Here is a 23,723-nt window from a genome sequence, read left to right as displayed (position 1 = left end):
CTTGGCAGCCTATTCACAGGCACAACAGCACTGGGGATCTGTGCTTTCCCAGAGATCTCATATCTCACGGTGCTCGTTCTCGGCAGAGCCTGTTTCCGAAAAGGCAAACGTCTGGCTATTCCTCCTATAAGAAATGTGCCAGCCCTGAAAGCTGTTGCTGGTCCTCACCTTCCCTTGGCAGCCTATTCACAGGCACAACAGCACTGGGGATCTGTGCTTTCCCAGAGATGTCATATCTCACGGTGCTCGTTCTCGGCAGAGCCTGTTTCCGAAAAGGCAAACGTCTGGCTATTCCTCCTATAAGAAATGTGCCAGCCCTGAAAGGTGTTGCTGGTCCTCACCTTCCCTTGGCAGCCTATTCACAGGCACAACAGCACTGGGGATCTGTGCTTTCCCAGAGATGTCATATCTCACGGTGCTCGTTCTCGGCAGAGCCTGTTTCCGAAAAGGCAAACGTCTGACTATTCCTCCTACAAGAAATGTGCCAGCCCTGAAAGATGTTGCTGGTCCTCACCTTCCCTTGGCAGCCTATTCACAGGCACAACAGCACTGGGGATCTGTGCTTTCCCAGAGATGTCATATCTCACGGTGCTCGTTCTCGGCAGAGCCTGTTTCCGAAAAGGCAAACGTCTGGCTATTCCTCCTACAAGAAATGTGGCAGCCCTGAAAGCTGTTGCTGGTCCTCACCTTCCCTTGGCAGTCTATTCACAGGCACAACAGCACTGGGGATCTGTGCTTTCCCAGAGATGTCATATCTCACGGTGCTCGTTCTCGGCACAGCCTGTTTCCGAAAACGCAAACGTCCGGATCCTTCTCCCACAAGGAAGGGGACAGCCCTGAAAGGTGTTGCTGGTCTTCACCTTCCCTTGGCAGCCTATTCACAGGCACAACAGCACTGGGGATCTGTGCTTTCCCAGAGATGTCATATCTCACGGTGCTCGTTCTCGGCAGAGCCTGTTTCCTAAAAGGCAAACGTCCGGATCCTTCTCCCACAAGGAAGGGGACAGCCCTGAAAGCTGTTGCTGGTCTTCACCTTCCCTTGGCAGCCTATTCACAGGCACAACAGCACTGGGGATCTGTGCTTTCCCAGAGATGTCATATCTCACGGTGCTCGTTCTCGGCAGAGCCTGTTTCCCAAAAGGCAAACGTCTGGCTATTCCTCCTACAAGTAATGTGCCAGCCCTGAAAGCTGTTGCTGGTCCTCACCTTCCCTTGGCAGCCTATTCACAGGCACAACAGCACTGGGGATCTGTGCTTTCCCAGAGATGTCATATCTCACGGTGCTCGTTCTCGGCAGAGCCTGTTTCCGAAAAGGCAAACGTCTGGCTATTCCTCCTACAAGAAATGTGCCAGCCCTGAAAGGTGTTGCTGGTCCTCACCTTCCCTTGGCAGCCTATTCACAGGCACAACAGCACTGGGGATCTGTGCTTTCCCAGAGATGTCATATCTCACGGTGCTCGTTCTCGGCAGAGCCTGTTTCCCAAAAGGCAAAGGTCTGGCTATTCCTCCTACAAGAAATGTGGCAGCCCTGAAAGCTGTTGCTAGTCCTCACCTTCCCTTGGCAGCCTATTCACAGCCACAACAGCACTGGGGATCTGTGCTTTCCCAGAGATGTCATATCTCACGGTGCTCGTTCTCGGCACAGCCTGTTTCCGAAAACGCAAACGTCCGGATTCTTCTCCCACAAGGAAGGGGACAGCCCTGAAAGGTGTTGCTGGTCTTCACCTTCCCTTGGCAGCCTATTCACAGGCACAACAGCACTGGGGATCTGTGCTTTCCCAGAGATGTCATATCTCACGGTGCTCGTTCTCGGCAGAGCCTGTTTCCGAAAAGGCAAACGTCTGGCTATTCCTCCTACAAGTAATGTGCCAGCCCTGAAAGCTGTTGCTGGTCCTCACCTTCCCTTGGCAGCCTATTCACAGGCACAACAGCACTGGGGATCTGTGCTTTCCCAGAGATGTCATATCTCACGGTGCTCGTTCTCGGCAGAGCCTGTTTCCGAAAAGGCAAACGTCTGGCTATTCCTCCTACAAGAAATGTGGCAGCCCTGAAAGCTGTTGCTGGTCCTCACCTTCCCTTGGCAGCCTATTCACAGGCACAACAGCACTGGGGATCTGTGCTTTCCCAGAGATGTCATATCTCACGGTGCTCGTTCTCGGCAGAGCCTGTTTCCGAAAACGCAAACGTCCGGATCCTTCTCCCACAAGGAAGGGGACAGCCCTGAAAGGTGTTGCTGGTCTTCACCTTCCCTTGGCAGCCTATTCACAGGCACAACAGCACTGGGGATCTGTGCTTTCCCAGAGATGTCATATCTCACGGTGCTCGTTCTCGGCAGAGCCTGTTTCCGAAAAGGCAAACGTCTGGCTATTCCTCCTACAAGAAATGTGCCAGCCCTGAAAGCTGTTGCTGGTCCTCACCTTCCCTTGGCAGCCTATTCACAGGCACAACAGCACTGGGGATCTGTGCTTTCCCAGAGATGTCATATCTCACGGTGCTCGTTCTCGGCAGAGCCTGTTTCCGAAAAGGCAAACGTCTGGCTATTCCTCCTACAAGAAATGTGCCAGCCCTGAAAGCTGTTGCTGGTCCTCACCTTCCCTTGGCAGCCTATTCACAGGCACAACAGCACTGGGGATCTGTGCTTTCCCAGAGATGTCATATCTCATGGTGCTCGTTCTCAGCAGAGCCTGTTTCAAAAAAAGGCAAACATCTGGCTATTCCTCCTACAAGAAATGTGGCAGCCCTGAAAGCTGTTGCTGGTCCTCACCTTCCCTTGGCAGCCTATTCACAGGCACAACAGCACTGGGGATCTGTGCTTTCCCAGAGATGTCATATCTCACGGTGCTCGTTCTCGGCACAGCCTGTTTCCGAAAAGGCAAACGTCCGGATCCTTCTCCCACAAGGAAGGGGACAGTCCTGAAAGGTGTTGCTGGTCTTCACCTTCCCTTGGCAGCCTATTCACAGGCACAACAGCACTGGGGATCTGTGCTTTCCCAGAGATGTCATATCTCACGGTGCTCGTTCTCGGCAGAGCCTGTTTCCGAAAAGGCAAACGTCTGGCTATTCCTCCTACAAGAAATGTGCCAGCCCTGAAAGCTGTTGCTGGTCCTCACCTTCCCTTGGCAGCCTATTCACAGGCACAATAGCACTGGGGTTCTGTGCTTTCCCAGAGATGTCATATCTCACGGTGCTCGTTCTCGGCAGAGCCTGTTTCCTAAAAGGCAAACGTCTGGCTATTCCTCCTACAAGAAATGTGCCAGCCCTGAAATCTGTTGCTGGTCCTCACCTTCCCTTGGCAGCCTATTCACAGGCACAACAGCACTGGGGATCTGTGCTTTCCCAGAGATGTCATATCTCACGGTGCTCGTTCTCGGCAGAGCCTGTTTCCGAAAAGGCAAACGTCTGGCTATTCCTCCTACAAGAAATGTGGCAGCCCTGATAGCAGTTGCTGGTCCTCACCTTCCCTTGGCAGCCTATTCACAGGCACAACAGCACTGGGGATCTGTGCTTTCCCAGAGATGTCATATCTCACGGTGCTCGTTCTCGGCAGAGCCTGTTTCCTAAAAGGCAAACGTCTGGCTATTCCTCCTACAAGAAATGTGCCAGCCCTGAAAGCTGTTGCTAGTCCTCACCTTCCCTTGGCAGCCTATTCACAGGCACAACAGCACTGGGGATCTGTGCTTTCCCAGAGATGTCATATCTCACGGTGCTCGTTCTCGGCAGAGCCTGTTTCCTAAAAGGCAAACGTCTGGCTATTCCTCCTATAAGAAATGTGCCAGCCCTGAAAGATGTTGCTGGTCCTCACCTTCCCTTGGCAGCCTATTCACAGGCACAACAGCACTGGGGATCTGTGCTTTCCCAGAGATGTCATATCTCACGGTGCTCGTTCTCGGCAGAGCCTGTTTCCCAAAAGGCAAACGTCTGGCTATTCCTCCTACAAGAAATGTGCCAGCCCTGAAAGCTGTTGCTGGTCCTCACCTTCCCTTGGCAGTCTATTCACAGGCACAACAGCACTGGGGATCTGTGCTTTCCCAGAGATGTCATATCTCACGGTGCTCGTTCTCGGCAGAGCCTGTTTCCGAAAAGGCAAACGTCCGGATCCTTCTCCCACAAGGAAGGGGACAGCCCTGAAAGGTGTTGCTGGTCTTCACCTTCCCTTGGCAGCCTATTCACAGGCACAACAGCACTGGGGATCTGTGCTTTCCCAGAGATGTCATATCTCACGGTGCTCGTTCTCGGCAGAGCCTGTTTCCGAAAACGCAAACGTCCGGATCCTTCTCCCACAAGGAAGGGGACAGCCCTGAAAGGTGTTGCTGGTCTTCACCTTCCCTTGGCAGCCTATTCACAGGCACAACAGCACTGGGGATCTGTGCTTTCCCAGAGATGTCATATCTCACGGTTCTCGTTCTCGGCAGAGCCTGTTTCCGAAAACGCAAACGTCTGGCTATTCCTCCTATAAGAAATGTGCCAGCCCTGAAAGCTGTTGCTGGTCCTCACCTTCCCTTGGCAGCCTATTCACAGGCACAACAGCACTGGGGATCTGTGCTTTCCCAGAGATGTCATATCTCACGGTGCTCGTTCTCGGCAGAGCCTGTTTCCCAAAAGGCAAACGTCTGGCTATTCCTCCTACAAGAAATGTGCCAGCCCTGAAAGCTGTTGCTAGTCCTCACCTTCCCTTGGCAGCCTATTCACAGGCACAACAGCACTGGGGATCTGTGCTTTCCCAGAGATCTCATATCTCACGGTGCTCGTTCTCGGCAGAGCCTGTTTCCGAAAAGGCAAACGTCTGGCTATTCCTCCTATAAGAAATGTGCCAGCCCTGAAAGCTGTTGCTGGTCCTCACCTTCCCTTGGCAGCCTATTCACAGGCACAACAGCACTGGGGATCTGTGCTTTCCCAGAGATGTCATATCTCACGGTGCTCGTTCTCGGCAGAGCCTGTTTCCGAAAAGGCAAACGTCTGGCTATTCCTCCTATAAGAAATGTGCCAGCCCTGAAAGGTGTTGCTGGTCCTCACCTTCCCTTGGCAGCCTATTCACAGGCACAACAGCACTGGGGATCTGTGCTTTCCCAGAGATGTCATATCTCACGGTGCTCGTTCTCGGCAGAGCCTGTTTCCGAAAAGGCAAACGTCTGACTATTCCTCCTACAAGAAATGTGCCAGCCCTGAAAGATGTTGCTGGTCCTCACCTTCCCTTGGCAGCCTATTCACAGGCACAACAGCACTGGGGATCTGTGCTTTCCCAGAGATGTCATATCTCACGGTGCTCGTTCTCGGCAGAGCCTGTTTCCGAAAAGGCAAACGTCTGGCTATTCCTCCTACAAGAAATGTGGCAGCCCTGAAAGCTGTTGCTGGTCCTCACCTTCCCTTGGCAGTCTATTCACAGGCACAACAGCACTGGGGATCTGTGCTTTCCCAGAGATGTCATATCTCACGGTGCTCGTTCTCGGCAGAGCCTGTTTCCGAAAACGCAAACGTCCGGATCCTTCTCCCACAAGGAAGGGGACAGCCCTGAAAGGTGTTGCTGGTCTTCACCTTCCCTTGGCAGCCTATTCACAGGCACAACAGCACTGGGGATCTGTGCTTTCCCAGAGATGTCATATCTCACGGTGCTCGTTCTCGGCAGAGCCTGTTTCCTAAAAGGCAAACGTCCGGATCCTTCTCCCACAAGGAAGGGGACAGCCCTGAAAGCTGTTGCTGGTCTTCACCTTCCCTTGGCAGCCTATTCACAGGCACAACAGCACTGGGGATCTGTGCTTTCCCAGAGATGTCATATCTCACGGTGCTCGTTCTCGGCAGAGCCTGTTTCCCAAAAGGCAAACGTCTGGCTATTCCTCCTACAAGTAATGTGCCAGCCCTGAAAGCTGTTGCTGGTCCTCACCTTCCCTTGGCAGCCTATTCACAGGCACAACAGCACTGGGGATCTGTGCTTTCCCAGAGATGTCATATCTCACGGTGCTCGTTCTCGGCAGAGCCTGTTTCCGAAAAGGCAAACGTCTGGCTATTCCTCCTACAAGAAATGTGCCAGCCCTGAAAGCTGTTGCTGGTCCTCACCTTCCCTTGGCAGCCTATTCACAGGCACAACAGCACTGGGGATCTGTGCTTTCCCAGAGATGTCATATCTCACGGTGCTCGTTCTCGGCAGAGCCTGTTTCCCAAAAGGCAAAGGTCTGGCTATTCCTCCTACAAGAAATGTGGCAGCCCTGAAAGCTGTTGCTAGTCCTCACCTTCCCTTGGCAGCCTATTCACAGGCACAACAGCACTGGGGATCTGTGCTTTCCCAGAGATGTCATATCTCACGGTGCTCGTTCTCGGCACAGCCTGTTTCCGAAAACGCAAACGTCTGGCTATTCCTCCTACAAGTAATGTGCCAGCCCTGAAAGCTGTTGCTGGTCCTCACCTTCCCTTGGCAGCCTATTCACAGGCACAACAGCACTGGGGATCTGTGCTTTCCCAGAGATGTCATATCTCACGGTGCTCGTTCTCGGCAGAGCCTGTTTCCGAAAAGGCAAACGTCTGGCTATTCCTCCTACAAGAAATGTGGCAGCCCTGAAAGCTGTTGCTGGTCCTCACCTTCCCTTGGCAGCCTATTCACAGGCACAACAGCACTGGGGATCTGTGCTTTCCCAGAGATGTCATATCTCACGGTGCTCGTTCTCGGCAGAGCCTGTTTCCGAAAAGGCAAACGTCCGGATCCTTCTCCCACAAGGAAGGGGACAGCCCTGAAAGGTGTTGCTGGTCTTCACCTTCCCTTGGCAGCCTATTCACAGGCACAACAGCACTGGGGATCTGTGCTTTCCCAGAGATGTCATATCTCACGGTGCTCGTTCTCGGCAGAGCCTGTTTCCGAAAAGGCAAACGTCTGGCTATTCCTCCTACAAGAAATGTGCCAGCCCTGAAAGCTGTTGCTGGTCCTCACCTTCCCTTGGCAGCCTATTCACAGGCACAACAGCACTGGGGATCTGTGCTTTCCCAGAGATGTCATATCTCACGGTGCTCGTTCTCGGCAGAGCCTGTTTCCGAAAAGGCAAACGTCTGGCTATTCCTCCTACAAGAAATGTGCCAGCCCTGAAAGCTGTTGCTGGTCCTCACCTTCCCTTGGCAGCCTATTCACAGGCACAACAGCACTGGGGATCTGTGCTTTCCCAGAGATGTCATATCTCACGGTGCTCGTTCTCGGCAGAGCCTGTTTCCGAAAACGCAAACGTCCGGATCCTTCTCCCACAAGGAAGGGGACAGCCCTGAAAGGTGTTGCTGGTCTTCACCTTCCCTTGGCAGCCTATTCACAGGCACAACAGCACTGGGGATCTGTGCTTTCCCAGAGATGTCATATCTCACGGTGCTCGTTCTCGGCAGAGCCTGTTTCCGAAAAGGCAAACGTCTGGCTATTCCTCCTACAAGAAATGTGCCAGCCCTGAAAGATGTTGCTGGTCCTCACCTTCCCTTGGCAGCCTATTCACAGGCACAACAGCACTGGGGATCTGTGCTTTCCCAGAGATGTCATATCTCACGGTGCTCGTTCTCGGCAGAGCCTGTTTCCGAAAAGGCAAAGGTCTATCTATTCCTCCTATAAGAAATGTGCCAGCCCTGAAAGCTGTTGCTGGTCCTCACCTTCCCTTGGCAGCCTATTCACAGGCACAACAGCACTGGGGATCTGTGCTTTCCCAGAGATGTCATATCTCATGGTGCTCGTTCTCGGCAGAGCCTGTTTCCCAAAAGGCAAACTTCCGGATCCTTCTCCCACAAGGAAGGGGACAGCCCTGAAAGCTGTTGCTGGTCCTCACCTTCCCTTGGCAGTCTATTCACAGGCACAACAGCACTGGGGATCTGTGCTTTCCCAGAGATGTCATATCTCACGGTGCTCGTTCTCGGCAGAGCCTGTTTCCTAAAAGGCAAACGTCTGGCTATTCCTCCTACAAGAAATGTGCCAGCCCTGAAAGCTGTTGCTGGTCCTCACCTTCCCTTGGCAGCCTATTCACAGGCACAACAGCACTGGGGATCTGTGCTTTCCCAGAGATGTCATATCTCATGGTGCTCGTTCTCAGCAGAGCCTGTTTCAAAAAAAGGCAAACATCTGGCTATTCCTCCTACAAGAAATGTGGCAGCCCTGAAAGCTGTTGCTGGTCCTCACCTTCCCTTGGCAGCCTATTCACAGGCACAACAGCACTGGGGATCTGTGCTTTCCCAGAGATGTCATATCTCACGGTGCTCGTTCTCGGCAGAGCCTGTTTCCGAAAAGGCAAACGTCTGGCTATTCCTCCTACAAGAAATGTGCCAGCCCTGAAAGCTGTTGCTGGTCCTCACCTTCCCTTGGCAGCCTATTCACAGGCACAACAGCACTGGGGATCTGTGCTTTCCCAGAGATGTCATATCTCACGGTGCTCGTTCTCGGCAGAGCCTGTTTCCCAAAAGGCAAAGGTCTGGCTATTCCTCCTACAAGAAATGTGGCAGCCCTGAAAGCTGTTGCTAGTCCTCACCTTCCCTTGGCAGCCTATTCACAGGCACAACAGCACTGGGGATCTGTGCTTTCCCAGAGATGTCATATCTCACGGTGCTCGTTCTCGGCACAGCCTGTTTCCGAAAACGCAAACGTCCGGATTCTTCTCCCACAAGGAAGGGGACAGCCCTGAAAGGTGTTGCTGGTCTTCACCTTCCCTTGGCAGCCTATTCACAGGCACAACAGCACTGGGGATCTGTGCTTTCCCAGAGATGTCATATCTCACGGTGCTCGTTCTCGGCAGAGCCTGTTTCCGAAAAGGCAAACGTCTGGCTATTCCTCCTACAAGTAATGTGCCAGCCCTGAAAGCTGTTGCTGGTCCTCACCTTCCCTTGGCAGCCTATTCACAGGCACAACAGCACTGGGGATCTGTGCTTTCCCAGAGATGTCATATCTCACGGTGCTCGTTCTCGGCAGAGCCTGTTTCCGAAAAGGCAAACGTCTGGCTATTCCTCCTACAAGAAATGTGGCAGCCCTGAAAGCTGTTGCTGGTCCTCACCTTCCCTTGGCAGCCTATTCACAGGCACAACAGCACTGGGGATCTGTGCTTTCCCAGAGATGTCATATCTCACGGTGCTCGTTCTCGGCAGAGCCTGTTTCCGAAAACGCAAACGTCCGGATCCTTCTCCCACAAGGAAGGGGACAGCCCTGAAAGGTGTTGCTGGTCTTCACCTTCCCTTGGCAGCCTATTCACAGGCACAACAGCACTGGGGATCTGTGCTTTCCCAGAGATGTCATATCTCACGGTGCTCGTTCTCGGCAGAGCCTGTTTCCGAAAAGGCAAACGTCTGGCTATTCCTCCTACAAGAAATGTGCCAGCCCTGAAAGCTGTTGCTGGTCCTCACCTTCCCTTGGCAGCCTATTCACAGGCACAACAGCACTGGGGATCTGTGCTTTCCCAGAGATGTCATATCTCACGGTGCTCGTTCTCGGCAGAGCCTGTTTCCGAAAAGGCAAACGTCTGGCTATTCCTCCTACAAGAAATGTGCCAGCCCTGAAAGCTGTTGCTGGTCCTCACCTTCCCTTGGCAGCCTATTCACAGGCACAACAGCACTGGGGATCTGTGCTTTCCCAGAGATGTCATATCTCACGGTGCTCGTTCTCGGCAGAGCCTGTTTCCGAAAAGGCAAAGGTCTATCTATTCCTCCTATAAGAAATGTGCCAGCCCTGAAAGCTGTTGCTGGTCCTCACCTTCCCTTGGCAGCCTATTCACAGGCACAACAGCACTGGGGATCTGTGCTTTCCCAGAGATGTCATATCTCATGGTGCTCGTTCTCGGCAGAGCCTGTTTCCCAAAAGGCAAACTTCCGGATCCTTCTCCCACAAGGAAGGGGACAGCCCTGAAAGCTGTTGCTGGTCCTCACCTTCCCTTGGCAGTCTATTCACAGGCACAACAGCACTGGGGATCTGTGCTTTCCCAGAGATGTCATATCTCACGGTGCTCGTTCTCGGCAGAGCCTGTTTCCTAAAAGGCAAACGTCTGGCTATTCCTCCTACAAGAAATGTGCCAGCCCTGAAAGCTGTTGCTGGTCCTCACCTTCCCTTGGCAGCCTATTCACAGGCACAACAGCACTGGGGATCTGTGCTTTCCCAGAGATGTCATATCTCACGGTGCTCGTTCTCAGCAGAGCCTGTTTCAAAAAAAGGCAAACATCTGGCTATTCCTCCTACAAGAAATGTGGCAGCCCTGAAAGCTGTTGCTGGTCCTCACCTTCCCTTGGCAGCCTATTCACAGGCACAACAGCACTGGGGATCTGTGCTTTCCCAGAGATGTCATATCTCACGGTGCTCGTTCTCGGCAGAGCCTCTTTCCGAAAGGCAAACGTCCGGATCCTTCTCCCACAAGGAAGGGGACAGCCCTGAAAGGTGTTGCTGGTCTTCACCTTCCCTTGGCAGCCTATTCACAGGCACAACAGCACTGGGGATCTGTGCTTTCCCAGAGATGTCATATCTCACGGTGCTCGTTCTCGGCAGAGCCTGTTTCCCAAAAGGCAAACGTCTGGCTATTCCTCCTACAAGTAATGTGCCAGCCCTGAAAGCTGTTGCTGGTCCTCACCTTCCCTTGGCAGCCTATTCACAGGCACAACAGCACTGGGGATCTGTGCTTTCCCAGAGATGTCATATCTCACGGTGCTCGTTCTCGGCAGAGCCTGTTTCCGAAAAGGCAAACGTCTGGCTATTCCTCCTATAAGAAATGTGGCAGCCCTGAAAGCTGTTGCTGGTCCTCACCTTCCCTTGGCAGCCTATTCACAGGCACAACAGCACTGGGGATCTGTGCTTTCCCAGAGATGTCATATCTCACGGTGCTCGTTCTCGGCAGAGCCTGTTTCCGAAAAGGCAAACGTCCGGATCCTTCTCCCACAAGGAAGGGGACAGCCCTGAAAGGTGTTGCTGGTCTTCACCTTCCCTTGGCAGCCTATTCACAGGCACAACAGCACTGGGGATCTGTGCTTTCCCAGAGATGTCATATCTCACGGTGCTCGTTCTCGGCAGAGCCTGTTTCCGAAAAGGCAAACGTCTGGCTATTCCTCCTACAAGAAATGTGCCAGCCCTGAAAGCTGTTGCTGGTCCTCACCTTCCCTTGGCAGCCTATTCACAGGCACAATAGCACTGGGGTTCTGTGCTTTCCCAGAGATGTCATATCTCACGGTGCTCGTTCTCGGCAGAGCCTGTTTCCTAAAAGGCAAACGTCTGGCTATTCCTCCTACAAGAAATGTGCCAGCCCTGAAATCTGTTGCTGGTCCTCACCTTCCCTTGGCAGCCTATTCACAGGCACAACAGCACTGGGGATCTGTGCTTTCCCAGAGATGTCATATCTCACGGTGCTCGTTCTCGGCAGAGCCTGTTTCCTAAAAGGCAAAGGTCTGGCTATTCCTCCTACAAGAAATGTGCCAGCCCTGAAAGCTGTTGCTAGTCCTCACCTTCCCTTGGCAGCCTATTCACAGGCACAACAGCACTGGGGATCTGTGCTTTCCCAGAGATGTCATATCTCACGGTGCTCGTTCTCGGCACAGCCTGTTTCCGAAAACGCAAACGTCCGGATTCTTCTCCCACAAGGAAGGGGACAGCCCTGAAAGGTGTTGCTGGTCTTCACCTTCCCTTGGCAGCCTATTCACAGGCACAACAGCACTGGGGATCTGTGCTTTCCCAGAGATGTCATATCTCACGGTGCTCGTTCTCGGCAGAGCCTGTTTCCGAAAAGGCAAACGTCTGGCTATTCCTCCTGCAAGTAATGTGCCAGCCCTGAAAGCTGTTGCTGGTCCTCACCTTCCCTTGGCAGCCTATTCACAGGCACAACAGCACTGGGGATCTGTGCTTTCCCAGAGATGTCATATCTCATGGTGCTCGTTCTCGGCAGAGCCTGTTTCCGAAAAGGCAAACGTCTGGCTATTCCTCCTACAAGAAATGTGGCAGCCCTGAAAGCTGTTGCTGGTCCTCACCTTCCCTTGGCAGCCTATTCACAGGCACAACAGCACTGGGGATCTGTGCTTTCCCAGAGATGTCATATCTCACGGTGCTCGTTCTCGGCAGAGCCTGTTTCCGAAAACGCAAACGTCCGGATCCTTCTCCCACAAGGAAGGGGACAGCCCTGAAAGGTGTTGCTGGTCTTCACCTTCCCTTGGCAGCCTATTCACAGGCACAACAGCACTGGGGATCTGTGCTTTCCCAGAGATGTCATATCTCACGGTGCTCGTTCTCGGCAGAGCCTGTTTCCGAAAAGGCAAACGTCTGGCTATTCCTCCTACAAGAAATGTGCCAGCCCTGAAAGCTGTTGCTGGTCCTCACCTTCCCTTGGCAGCCTATTCACAGGCACAACAGCACTGGGGATCTGTGCTTTCCCAGAGATGTCATATCTCACGGTGCTCGTTCTCGGCAGAGCCTGTTTCCGAAAAGGCAAACGTCTGGCTATTCCTCCTACAAGAAATGTGGCAGCCCTGAAAGCTGTTGCTGGTCCTCACCTTCCCTTGGCAGCCTATTCACAGGCACAACAGCACTGGGGATCTGTGCTTTCCCAGAGATGTCATATCTCACGGTGCTCGTTCTCGGCAGAGCCTGTTTCCGAAAACGCAAACGTCCGGATCCTTCTCCCACAAGGAAGGGGACAGCCCTGAAAGGTGTTGCTGGTCTTCACCTTCCCTTGGCAGCCTATTCACAGGCACAACAGCACTGGGGATCTGTGCTTTCCCAGAGATGTCATATCTCACGGTGCTCGTTCTCGGCAGAGCCTGTTTCCGAAAAGGCAAACGTCTGGCTATTCCTCCTACAAGAAATGTGCCAGCCCTGAAAGATGTTGCTGGTCCTCACCTTCCCTTGGCAGCCTATTCACAGGCACAACAGCACTGGGGATCTGTGCTTTCCCAGAGATGTCATATCTCACGGTGCTCGTTCTCGGCAGAGCCTGTTTCCGAAAAGGCAAAGGTCTATCTATTCCTCCTATAAGAAATGTGCCAGCCCTGAAAGCTGTTGCTGGTCCTCACCTTCCCTTGGCAGCCTATTCACAGGCACAACAGCACTGGGGATCTGTGCTTTCCCAGAGATGTCATATCTCATGGTGCTCGTTCTCGGCAGAGCCTGTTTCCCAAAAGGCAAACTTCCGGATCCTTCTCCCACAAGGAAGGGGACAGCCCTGAAAGCTGTTGCTGGTCCTCACCTTCCCTTGGCAGTCTATTCACAGGCACAACAGCACTGGGGATCTGTGCTTTCCCAGAGATGTCATATCTCACGGTGCTCGTTCTCGGCAGAGCCTGTTTCCTAAAAGGCAAACGTCTGGCTATTCCTCCTACAAGAAATGTGCCAGCCCTGAAAGCTGTTGCTGGTCCTCACCTTCCCTTGGCAGCCTATTCACAGGCACAACAGCACTGGGGATCTGTGCTTTCCCAGAGATGTCATATCTCATGGTGCTCGTTCTCAGCAGAGCCTGTTTCAAAAAAAGGCAAACATCTGGCTATTCCTCCTACAAGAAATGTGGCAGCCCTGAAAGCTGTTGCTGGTCCTCACCTTCCCTTGGCAGCCTATTCACAGGCACAACAGCACTGGGGATCTGTGCTTTCCCAGAGATGTCATATCTCACGGTGCTCGTTCTCGGCAGAGCCTCTTTCCGAAAGGCAAACGTCCGGATCCTTCTCCCACAAGGAAGGGGACAGCCCTGAAAGGTGTTGCTGGTCTTCACCTTCCCTTGGCAGCCTATTCACAGGCACAACAGCACTGGGGATCTGTGCTTTCCCAGAGATGTCATATCTCACGGTGCTCGTTCTCGGCAGAGCCTGTTTCCTAAAAGGCAAACGTCTGGCTATTCCTCCTATAAGAAATGTGGCAGCCCTGAAAGCTGTTGCTGGTCCTCACCTTCCCTTGGCAGCCTATTCACAGGCACAACAGCACTGGGGATCTGTGCTTTCCCAGAGATGTCATATCTCACGGTGCTCGTTCTCGGCAGAGCCTGTTTCCGAAAAGGCAAACGTCCGGATCCTTCTCCCACAAGGAAGGGGACAGCCCTGAAAGGTGTTGCTGGTCTTCACCTTCCCTTGGCAGCCTATTCACAGGCACAACAGCACTGGGGATCTGTGCTTTCCCAGAGATGTCATATCTCACGGTGCTCGTTCTCGGCAGAGCCTGTTTCCGAAAAGGCAAACGTCTGGCTATTCCTCCTACAAGAAATGTGCCAGCCCTGAAAGCTGTTGCTGGTCCTCACCTTCCCTTGGCAGCCTATTCACAGGCACAATAGCACTGGGGTTCTGTGCTTTCCCAGAGATGTCATATCTCACGGTGCTCGTTCTCGGCAGAGCCTGTTTCCTAAAAGGCAAACGTCTGGCTATTCCTCCTACAAGAAATGTGCCAGCCCTGAAATCTGTTGCTGGTCCTCACCTTCCCTTGGCAGCCTATTCACAGGCACAACAGCACTGGGGATCTGTGCTTTCCCAGAGATGTCATATCTCACGGTGCTCGTTCTCGGCAGAGCCTGTTTCCGAAAAGGCAAACGTCTGGCTATTCCTCCTACAAGAAATGTGGCAGCCCTGATAGCAGTTGCTGGTCCTCACCTTCCCTTGGCAGCCTATTCACAGGCACAACAGCACTGGGGATCTGTGCTTTCCCAGAGATGTCATATCTCACGGTGCTCGTTCTCGGCAGAGCCTGTTTCCTAAAAGGCAAACGTCTGGCTATTCCTCCTACAAGAAATGTGCCAGCCCTGAAAGCTGTTGCTAGTCCTCACCTTCCCTTGGCAGCCTATTCACAGGCACAACAGCACTGGGGATCTGTGCTTTCCCAGAGATGTCATATCTCACGGTGCTCGTTCTCGGCAGAGCCTGTTTCCTAAAAGGCAAACGTCTGGCTATTCCTCCTATAAGAAATGTGCCAGCCCTGAAAGATGTTGCTGGTCCTCACCTTCCCTTGGCAGCCTATTCACAGGCACAACAGCACTGGGGATCTGTGCTTTCCCAGAGATGTCATATCTCACGGTGCTCGTTCTCGGCAGAGCCTGTTTCCCAAAAGGCAAACGTCTGGCTATTCCTCCTACAAGAAATGTGCCAGCCCTGAAAGCTGTTGCTGGTCCTCACCTTCCCTTGGCAGTCTATTCACAGGCACAACAGCACTGGGGATCTGTGCTTTCCCAGAGATGTCATATCTCACGGTGCTCGTTCTCGGCAGAGCCTGTTTCCGAAAATGCAAACGTCCTGATCCTTCTCCCACAAGGAAGGGGACAGCCCTGAAGGGTGTTGCTGGTCTTCACCTTCCCTTGGCAGCCTATTCACAGGCACAACAGCACTGGGGATCTGTGCTTTCCCAGAGATGTCATATCTCACGGTGCTCGTTCTCGGCAGAGCCTGTTTCCGAAAAGGCAAACGTCCGGATCCTTCTCCCACAAGGAAGGGGACAGCCCTGAAAGGTGTTGCTGGTCTTCACCTTCCCTTGGCAGCCTATTCACAGGCACAACAGCACTGGGGATCTGTGCTTTCCCAGAGATGTCATATCTCACGGTGCTCGTTCTCGGCAGAGCCTGTTTCCTAAAAGGCAAACGTCTGGCTATTCCTCCTACAAGAAATGTGCCAGCCCTGAAAGCTGTTGCTGGTCCTCACCTTCCCTTGGCAGCCTATTCACAGGCACAACAGCACTGGGGATCTGTGCTTTCCCAGAGATGTCATATCTCACGGTGCTCGTTCTCGGCAGAGCCTGTTTCCTAAAAGGCAAACGTCTGGCTATTCCTCCTACAAGAAATGTGGCAGCCCTGATAGCAGTTGCTGGTCCTCACCTTCCCTTGGCAGCCTATTCACAGGCACAACAGCACTGGGGATCTGTGCTTTCCCAGAGATGTCATATCTCACGGTGCTCGTTCTCGGCAGAGCCTGTTTCCGAAAACGCAAACGTCCGGATCCTTCTCCCACAAGGAAGGGGACAGCCCTGAAAGGTGTTGCTGGTCTTCACCTTCCCTTGGCAGCCTATTCACAGGCACAACAGCACTGGGGATCTGTGCTTTCCCAGAGATGTCATATCTCACGGTGCTCGTTCTCGGCAGAGCCTGTTTCCGAAAAGGCAAACGTCTGGCTATTCCTCCTACAAGAAATGTGCCAGCCCTGAAAGCTGTTGCTGGTCCTCACCTTCCCTTGGCAGCCTATTCACAGGCACAACAGCACTGGGGATCTGTGCTTTCCCAGAGATGTCATATCTCACGGTGCTCGTTCTCGGCAGAGCCTGTTTCCCAAAAGGCAAACGTCTGGCTATTCCTCCTACAAGAAATGTGCCAGCCCTGAAAGCTGTTGCTAGTCCTCACCTTCCCTTGGCAGCCTATTCACAGGCACAACAGCACTGGGGATCTGTGCTTTCCCAGAGATGTCATATCTCACGGTGCTCGTTCTCGGCAGAGCCTGTTTCCGAAAAGGCAAACGTCTGGCTATTCCTCCTACAAGAAATGTGGCAGCCCTGAAAGCTGTTGCTGGTCCTCACCTTCCCTTGGCAGCCTATTCACAGGCACAACAGCACTGGGGATCTGTGCTTTCCCAGAGATGTCATATCTCACGGTGCTCGTTCTCGGCAGAGCCTGTTTCCGAAAAGGCAAACGTCCGGATCCTTCTCCCACAAGGAAGGGGACAGCCCTGAAAGGTGTTGCTGGTCTTCACCTTCCCTTGGCAGCCTATTCACAGGCACAACAGCACTGGGGATCTGTGCTTTCCCAGAGATGTCATATCTCACGGTGCTCGTTCTCGGCAGAGCCTGTTTCCGAAAAGGCAAACGTCTGGCTATTCCTCCTACAAGTAATGTGCCAGCCCTGAAAGCTGTTGCTGGTCCTCACCTTCCCTTGGCAGCCTATTCACAGGCACAACAGCACTGGGGATCTGTGCTTTCCCAGAGATGTCATATCTCACGGTGCTCGTTCTCGGCAGAGCCTGTTTCCGAAAAGGCAAACGTCTGGCTATTCCTCCTACAAGAAATGTGCCAGCCCTGAAAGATGTTGCTGGTCCTCACCTTCCCTTGGCAGCCTATTCACAGGCACAACAGCACTGGGGATCTGTGCTTTCCCAGAGATGTCATATCTCACGGTGCTCGTTCTCGGCAGAGCCTGTTTCCCAAAAGGCAAACGTCTGGCTATTCCTCCTACAAGAAATGTGGCAGCCCTGAAAGCTGTTGCTAGTCCTCACCTTCCCTTGGCAGCCTATTCACAGGCACAACAGCACTGGGGATCTGTGCTTTCCCAGAGATGTCATATCTCACGGTGCTCGTTCTCGGCACAGCCTGTTTCCGAAAACACAAACGTCCGGATTCTTCTCCCACAAGGAAGGGGACAGCCCTGAAAGGTGTTGCTGGTCTTCACCTTCCCTTGGCAGCCTATTCACAGGCACAACAGCACTGGGGATCTGTGCTTTCCCAGAGATGTCATATCTCACGGTGCTCGTTCTCGGCAGAGCCTGTTTCCTAAAAGGCAAACGTCTGGCTATTCCTCCTATAAGAAATGTGCCAGCCCTGAAAGCTGTTGCTGGTCCTCACCTTCCCTTGGCAGTCTATTCACAGGCACAACAGCACTGGGGATCTGTGCTTTCCCAGAGATGTCATATCTCACGGTGCTCGTTCTCGGCAGAGCCTATTTCAAAAAAAGGCAAACGTCTGGCTATTCCTCCTATAAGAAATGTGCCAGCCCTGAAAGCTGTTGCTGGTCCTCACCTTCCCTTGGCAGCCTATTCACAGGCACAACAGCACTGGGGATCTGTGCTTTCCCAGAGATGTCATATCTCACGGTGCTCGTTCTCGGCAGAGCCTGTTTCCGAAAACGCAAACGTCCGGATCCTTCTCCCACAAGGAAGGGGACAGCCCTGAAAGTTGTTGCTGGTCTTCACCTTCCCTTGGCAGCCTATTCACAGGCACAACAGCACTGGGGATCTGTGCTTTCCCAGAGATGTCATATCTCACGGTGCTCGTTCTCGGCAGAGCCTGTTTCCGAAAACGCAAACGTCCGGATCCTTCTCCCACAAGGAAGGGGACAGCCCTGAAAGGTGTTGCTGGTCTTCACCTTCCCTTGGCAGCCTATTCACAGGCACAACAGCACTGGGGATCTGTGCTTTCCCAGAGATGTCATATCTCACGGTTCTCGTTCTCGGCAGAGCCTGTTTCCGAAAACGCAAACGTCTGGCTATTCCTCCTATAAGAAATGTGCCAGCCCTGAAAGCTGTTGCTGGTCTTCACCTTCCCTTGGCAGCCTATTCACAGGCACAACAGCACTGGGGATCTGTGCTTTCCCAGAGATGTCATATCTCACGGTGCTCGTTCTCGGCAGAGCCTGTTTCCGAAAAGGCAAACGTCTGGCTATTCCTCCTACAAGAAATGTGGCAGCCCTGAAAGCTGTTGCTGGTCCTCACCTTCCCTTGGCAGCCTATTCACAGGCACAACAGCACTGGGGATCTGTGCTTTCCCAGAGATGTCATATCTCACGGTGCTCGTTCTCGGCAGAGCCTGTTTCCGAAAAGGCAAACGTCCGGATCCTTCTCCCACAAGGAAGGGGACAGCCCTGAAAGGTGTTGCTGGTCTTCACCTTCCCTTGGCAGCCTATTCACAGGCACAACAGCACTGGGGATCTGTGCTTTCCCAGAGATGTCATATCTCACGGTGCTCGTTCTCGGCAGAGCCTGTTTCCGAAAAGGCAAACGTCTGGCTATTCCTCCTACAAGTAATGTGCCAGCCCTGAAAGCTGTTGCTGGTCCTCACCTTCCCTTGGCAGCCTATTCACAGGCACAACAGCACTGGGGATCTGTGCTTTCCCAGAGATGTCATATCTCACGGTGCTCGTTCTCGGCAGAGCCTGTTTCCGAAAAGGCAAACGTCTGGCTATTCCTCCTACAAGAAATGTGCCAGCCCTGAAAGATGTTGCTGGTCCTCACCTTCCCTTGGCAGCCTATTCACAGGCACAACAGCACTGGGGATCTGTGCTTTCCCAGAGATGTCATATCTCACGGTGCTCGTTCTCGGCAGAGCCTGTTTCCCAAAAGGCAAACGTCTGGCTATTCCTCCTACAAGAAATGTGCCAGCCCTGAAAGCTGTTGCTAGTCCTCACCTTCCCTTGGCAGCCTATTCACAGGCACAACAGCACTGGGGATCTGTGCTTTCCCAGAGATGTCATATCTCACGGTGCTCGTTCTCGGCACAGCCTGTTTCCGAAAACGCAAACGTCCGGATTCTTCTCCCACAAGGAAGGGGACAGCCCTGAAAGGTGTTGCTGGTCTTCACCTTCCCTTGGCAGCCTATTCACAGGCACAACAGCACTGGGGATCTGTGCTTTCCCAGAGATGTCATATCTCACGGTGCTCGTTCTCGGCAGAGCCTGTTTCCTAAAAGGCAAACGTCTGGCTATTCCTCCTATAAGAAATGTGCCAGCCCTGAAAGCTGTTGCTGGTCCTCACCTTCCCTTGGCAGTCTATTCACAGGCACAACAGCACTGGGGATCTGTGCTTTCCCAGAGATGTCATATCTCACGGTGCTCGTTCTCGGCAGAGCCTGTTTCAAAAAAAGGCAAACGTCTGGCTATTCCTCCTATAAGAAATGTGCCAGCCCTGAAAGCTGTTGCTGGTCCTCACCTTCCCTTGGCAGCCTATTCACAGGCACAACAGCACTGGGGATCTGTGCTTTCCCAGAGATGTCATATCTCACGGTGCTCGTTCTCGGCAGAGCCTGTTTCCGAAAACGCAAACGTCCGGATCCTTCTCCCACAAGGAAGGGGACAGCCCTGAAAGTTGTTGCTGGTCTTCACCTTCCCTTGGCAGCCTATTCACAGGCACAACAGCACTGGGGATCTGTGCTTTCCCAGAGATGTCATATCTCACGGTGCTCGTTCTCGGCAGAGCCTGTTTCCGAAAACGCAAACGTCCGGATCCTTCTCCCACAAGGAAGGGGACAGCCCTGAAAGGTGTTGCTGGTCTTCACCTTCCCTTGGCAGCCTATTCACAGGCACAACAGCACTGGGGATCTGTGCTTTCCCAGAGATGTCATATCTCACGGTTCTCGTTCTCGGCAGAGCCTGTTTCCGAAAACGCAAACGTCTGGCTATTCCTCCTATAAGAAATGTGGCAGCCCTGAAAGCTGTTGCTGGTCTTCACCTTCCCTTGGCAGCCTATTCACAGGCACAACAGCACTGGGGATCTGTGCTTTCCCAGAGATGTCATATCTCACGGTGCTCGTTCTCGGCAGAGCCTGTTTCCCAAAAGGCAAACGTCTGGCTATTCCTCCTACAAGAAATGTGCCAGCCCTGAAAGCTGTTGCTAGTCCTCACCTTCCCTTGGCAGCCTATTCACAGGCACAACAGCACTGGGGATCTGTGCTTTCCCAGAGATCTCATATCTCACGGTGCTCGTTCTCGGCAGAGCCTGTTTCCGAAAAGGCAAACGTCTGGCTATTCCTCCTATAAGAAATGTGGCAGCCCTGAAAGCTGTTGCTGGTCCTCACCTTCCCTTGGCAGCCTATTCACAGGCACAACAGCACTGGGGATCTGTGCTTTCCCAGAGATGTCATATCTCACGGTGCTCGTTCTCGGCAGAGCCTGTTTCCGAAAAGGCAAACGTCTGGCTATTCCTCCTACAAGAAATGTGCCAGCCCTGAAAGGTGTTGCTGGTCCTCACCTTCCCTTGGCAGCCTATTCACAGGCACAACAGCACTGGGGATCTGTGCTTTCCCAGAGATGTCATATCTCACGGTGCTCGTTCTCGGCAGAGCCTGTTTCCCAAAAGGCAAACGTCTGGCTATTCCTCCTACAAGAAATGTGCCAGCCCTGAAAGCTGTTGCTGGTCCTCACCTTCCCTTGGCAGTCTATTCACAGGCACAACAGCACTGGGGATCTGTGCTTTCCCAGAGATGTCATATCTCACGGTGCTCGTTCTCGGCAGAGCCTGTTTCCGTAAACGCAAACGTCCGGATCCTTCTCCCACAAGGAAGGGGATAGCCCTGAAAGGTGTTGCTGGTCTTCACCTTCCCTTGGCAGCCTATTCACAGGCACAACAGCACTGGGGATCTGTGCTTTCCCAGAGATGTCATATCTCACGGTGCTCGTTCTCGGCAGAGCCTGTTTCCTAAAAGGCAAACGTCCGGATCCTTCTCCCACAAGGAAGGGGACAGCCCTGAAAGCTGTTGCTGGTCTTCACCTTCCCTTGGCAGCCTATTCACAGGCACAACAGCACTGGGGATCTGTGCTTTCCCAGAGATGTCATATCTCACGGTGCTCGTTCTCGGCAGAGCCTGTTTCCCAAAAGGCAAACGACTGGCTATTCCTCCTACAAGTAATGTGCCAGCCCTGAAAGCTGTTGCTGGTCCTCACCTTCCCTTGGCAGCCTATTCACAGGCACAACAGCACTGGGGATCTGTGCTTTCCCAGAGATGTCATATCTCACGGTGCTCGTTCTCGGCAGAGCCTGTTTCCGAAAAGGCAAACGTCTGGCTATTCCTCCTACAAGAAATGTGGCAGCCCTGAAAGCTGTTGCTGGTCCTCACCTTCCCTTGGCAGCCTATTCACAGGCACAACAGCACTGGGGATCTGTGCTTTCCCAGAGATGTCATATCTCACGGTGCTCGTTCTCGGCAGAGCCTGTTTCCCAAAAGGCAAAGGTCTGGCTATTCCTCCTACAAGAAATGTGGCAGCCCTGAAAGCTGTTGCTAGTCCTCACCTTCCCTTGGCAGCCTATTCACAGGCACAACAGCACTGGGGATCTGTGCTTTCCCAGAGATGTCATATCTCACGGTGCTCGTTCTCGGCACAGCCTGTTTCCGAAAACGCAAACGTCCGGATTCTTCTCCCACAAGGAAGGGGACAGCCCTGAAAGGTGTTGCTGGTCTTCACCTTCCCTTGGCAGCCTATTCACAGGCACAACAGCACTGGGGATCTGTGCTTTCCCAGAGATGTCATATCTCACGGTGCTCGTTCTCGGCAGAGCCTGTTTCCGAAAAGGCAAACGTCTGGCTATTCCTCCTACAAGTAATGTGCCAGCCCTGAAAGCTGTTGCTGGTCCTCACCTTCCCTTGGCAGCCTATTCACAGGCACAACAGCACTGGGGATCTGTGCTTTCCCAGAGATGTCATATCTCACGGTGCTCGTTCTCGGCAGAGCCTGTTTCCGAAAAGGCAAACGTCTGGCTATTCCTCCTACAAGAAATGTGGCAGCCCTGAAAGCTGTTGCTGGTCCTCACCTTCCCTTGGCAGCCTATTCACAGGCACAACAGCACTGGGGATCTGTGCTTTCCCAGAGATGTCATATCTCACGGTGCTCGTTCTCGGCAGAGCCTGTTTCCGAAAAGGCAAACGTCCGGATCCTTCTCCCACAAGGAAGGGGACAGCCCTGAAAGGTGTTGCTGGTCTTCACCTTCCCTTGGCAGCCTATTCACAGGCACAACAGCACTGGGGATCTGTGCTTTCCCAGAGATGTCATATCTCACGGTGCTCGTTCTCGGCAGAGCCTGTTTCCTAAAAGGCAAACGTCTGGCTATTCCTCCTACAAGAAATGTGCCAGCCCTGAAAGCTGTTGCTGGTCCTCACCTTCCCTTGGCAGCCTATTCACAGGCACAACAGCACTGGGGATCTGTGCTTTCCCAGAGATGTCATATCTCACGGTGCTCGTTCTCGGCAGAGCCTGTTTCCGAAAAGGCAAACGTCTGGCTATTCCTCCTACAAGAAATGTGGCAGCCCTGAAAGCTGTTGCTGGTCCTCACCTTCCCTTGGCAGCCTATTCACAGGCACAACAGCACTGGGGATCTGTGCTTTCCCAGAGATGTCATATCTCACGGTGCTCGTTCTCGGCAGAGCCTGTTTCCGAAAACGCAAACGTCCGGATCCTTCTCCCACAAGGAAGGGGACAGCCCTGAAAGGTGTTGCTGGTCTTCACCTTCCCTTGGCAGCCTATTCACAGGCACAACAGCACTGGGGATCTGTGCTTTCCCAGAGATGTCATATCTCACGGTGCTCGTTCTCGGCAGAGCCTGTTTCCGAAAAGGCAAACGTCTGGCTATTCCTCCTACAAGAAATGTGCCAGCCCTGAAAGATGTTGCTGGTCCTCACCTTCCCTTGGCAGCCTATTCACAGGCACAACAGCACTGGGGATCTGTGCTTTCCCAGAGATGTCATATCTCACGGTGCTCGTTCTCGGCAGAGCCTGTTTCCCAAAAGGCAAAGGTCTGGCTATTCCTCCTACAAGAAATGTGGCAGCCCTGAAAGCTGTTGCTAGTCCTCACCTTCCCTTGGCAGCCTATTCACAGGCACAACAGCACTGGGGATCTGTGCTTTCCCAGAGATGTCATATCTCACGGTGCTCGTTCTCGGCACAGCCTGTTTCCGAAAACGCAAACGTCCGGATTCTTCTCCCACAAGGAAGGGGACAGCCCTGAAAGGTGTTGCTGGTCTTCACCTTCCCTTGGCAGCCTATTCACAGGCACAACAGCACTGGGGATCTGTGCTTTCCCAGAGATGTCATATCTCACGGTGCTCGTTCTCGGCAGAGCCTGTTTCCGAAAAGGCAAACGTCTGGCTATTCCTCCTACAAGTAATGTGCCAGCCCTGAAAGCTGTTGCTGGTCCTCACCTTCCCTTGGCAGCCTATTCACAGGCACAACAGCACTGGGGATCTGTGCTTTCCCAGAGATGTCATATCTCACGGTGCTCGTTCTCGGCAGAGCCTGTTTCCGAAAAGGCAAACGTCTGGCTATTCCTCCTACAAGAAATGTGGCAGCCCTGAAAGCTGTTGCTGGTCCTCACCTTCCCTTGGCAGCCTATTCACA

Source organism: Buteo buteo, chromosome 7 (assembly GCF_964188355.1).
Source record: "Buteo buteo chromosome 7, bButBut1.hap1.1, whole genome shotgun sequence".
NCBI classification, from domain to species: Eukaryota; Metazoa; Chordata; class Aves; order Accipitriformes; family Accipitridae; genus Buteo; species Buteo buteo.
Note: the sequence above shows the minus strand (reverse complement) of the source record.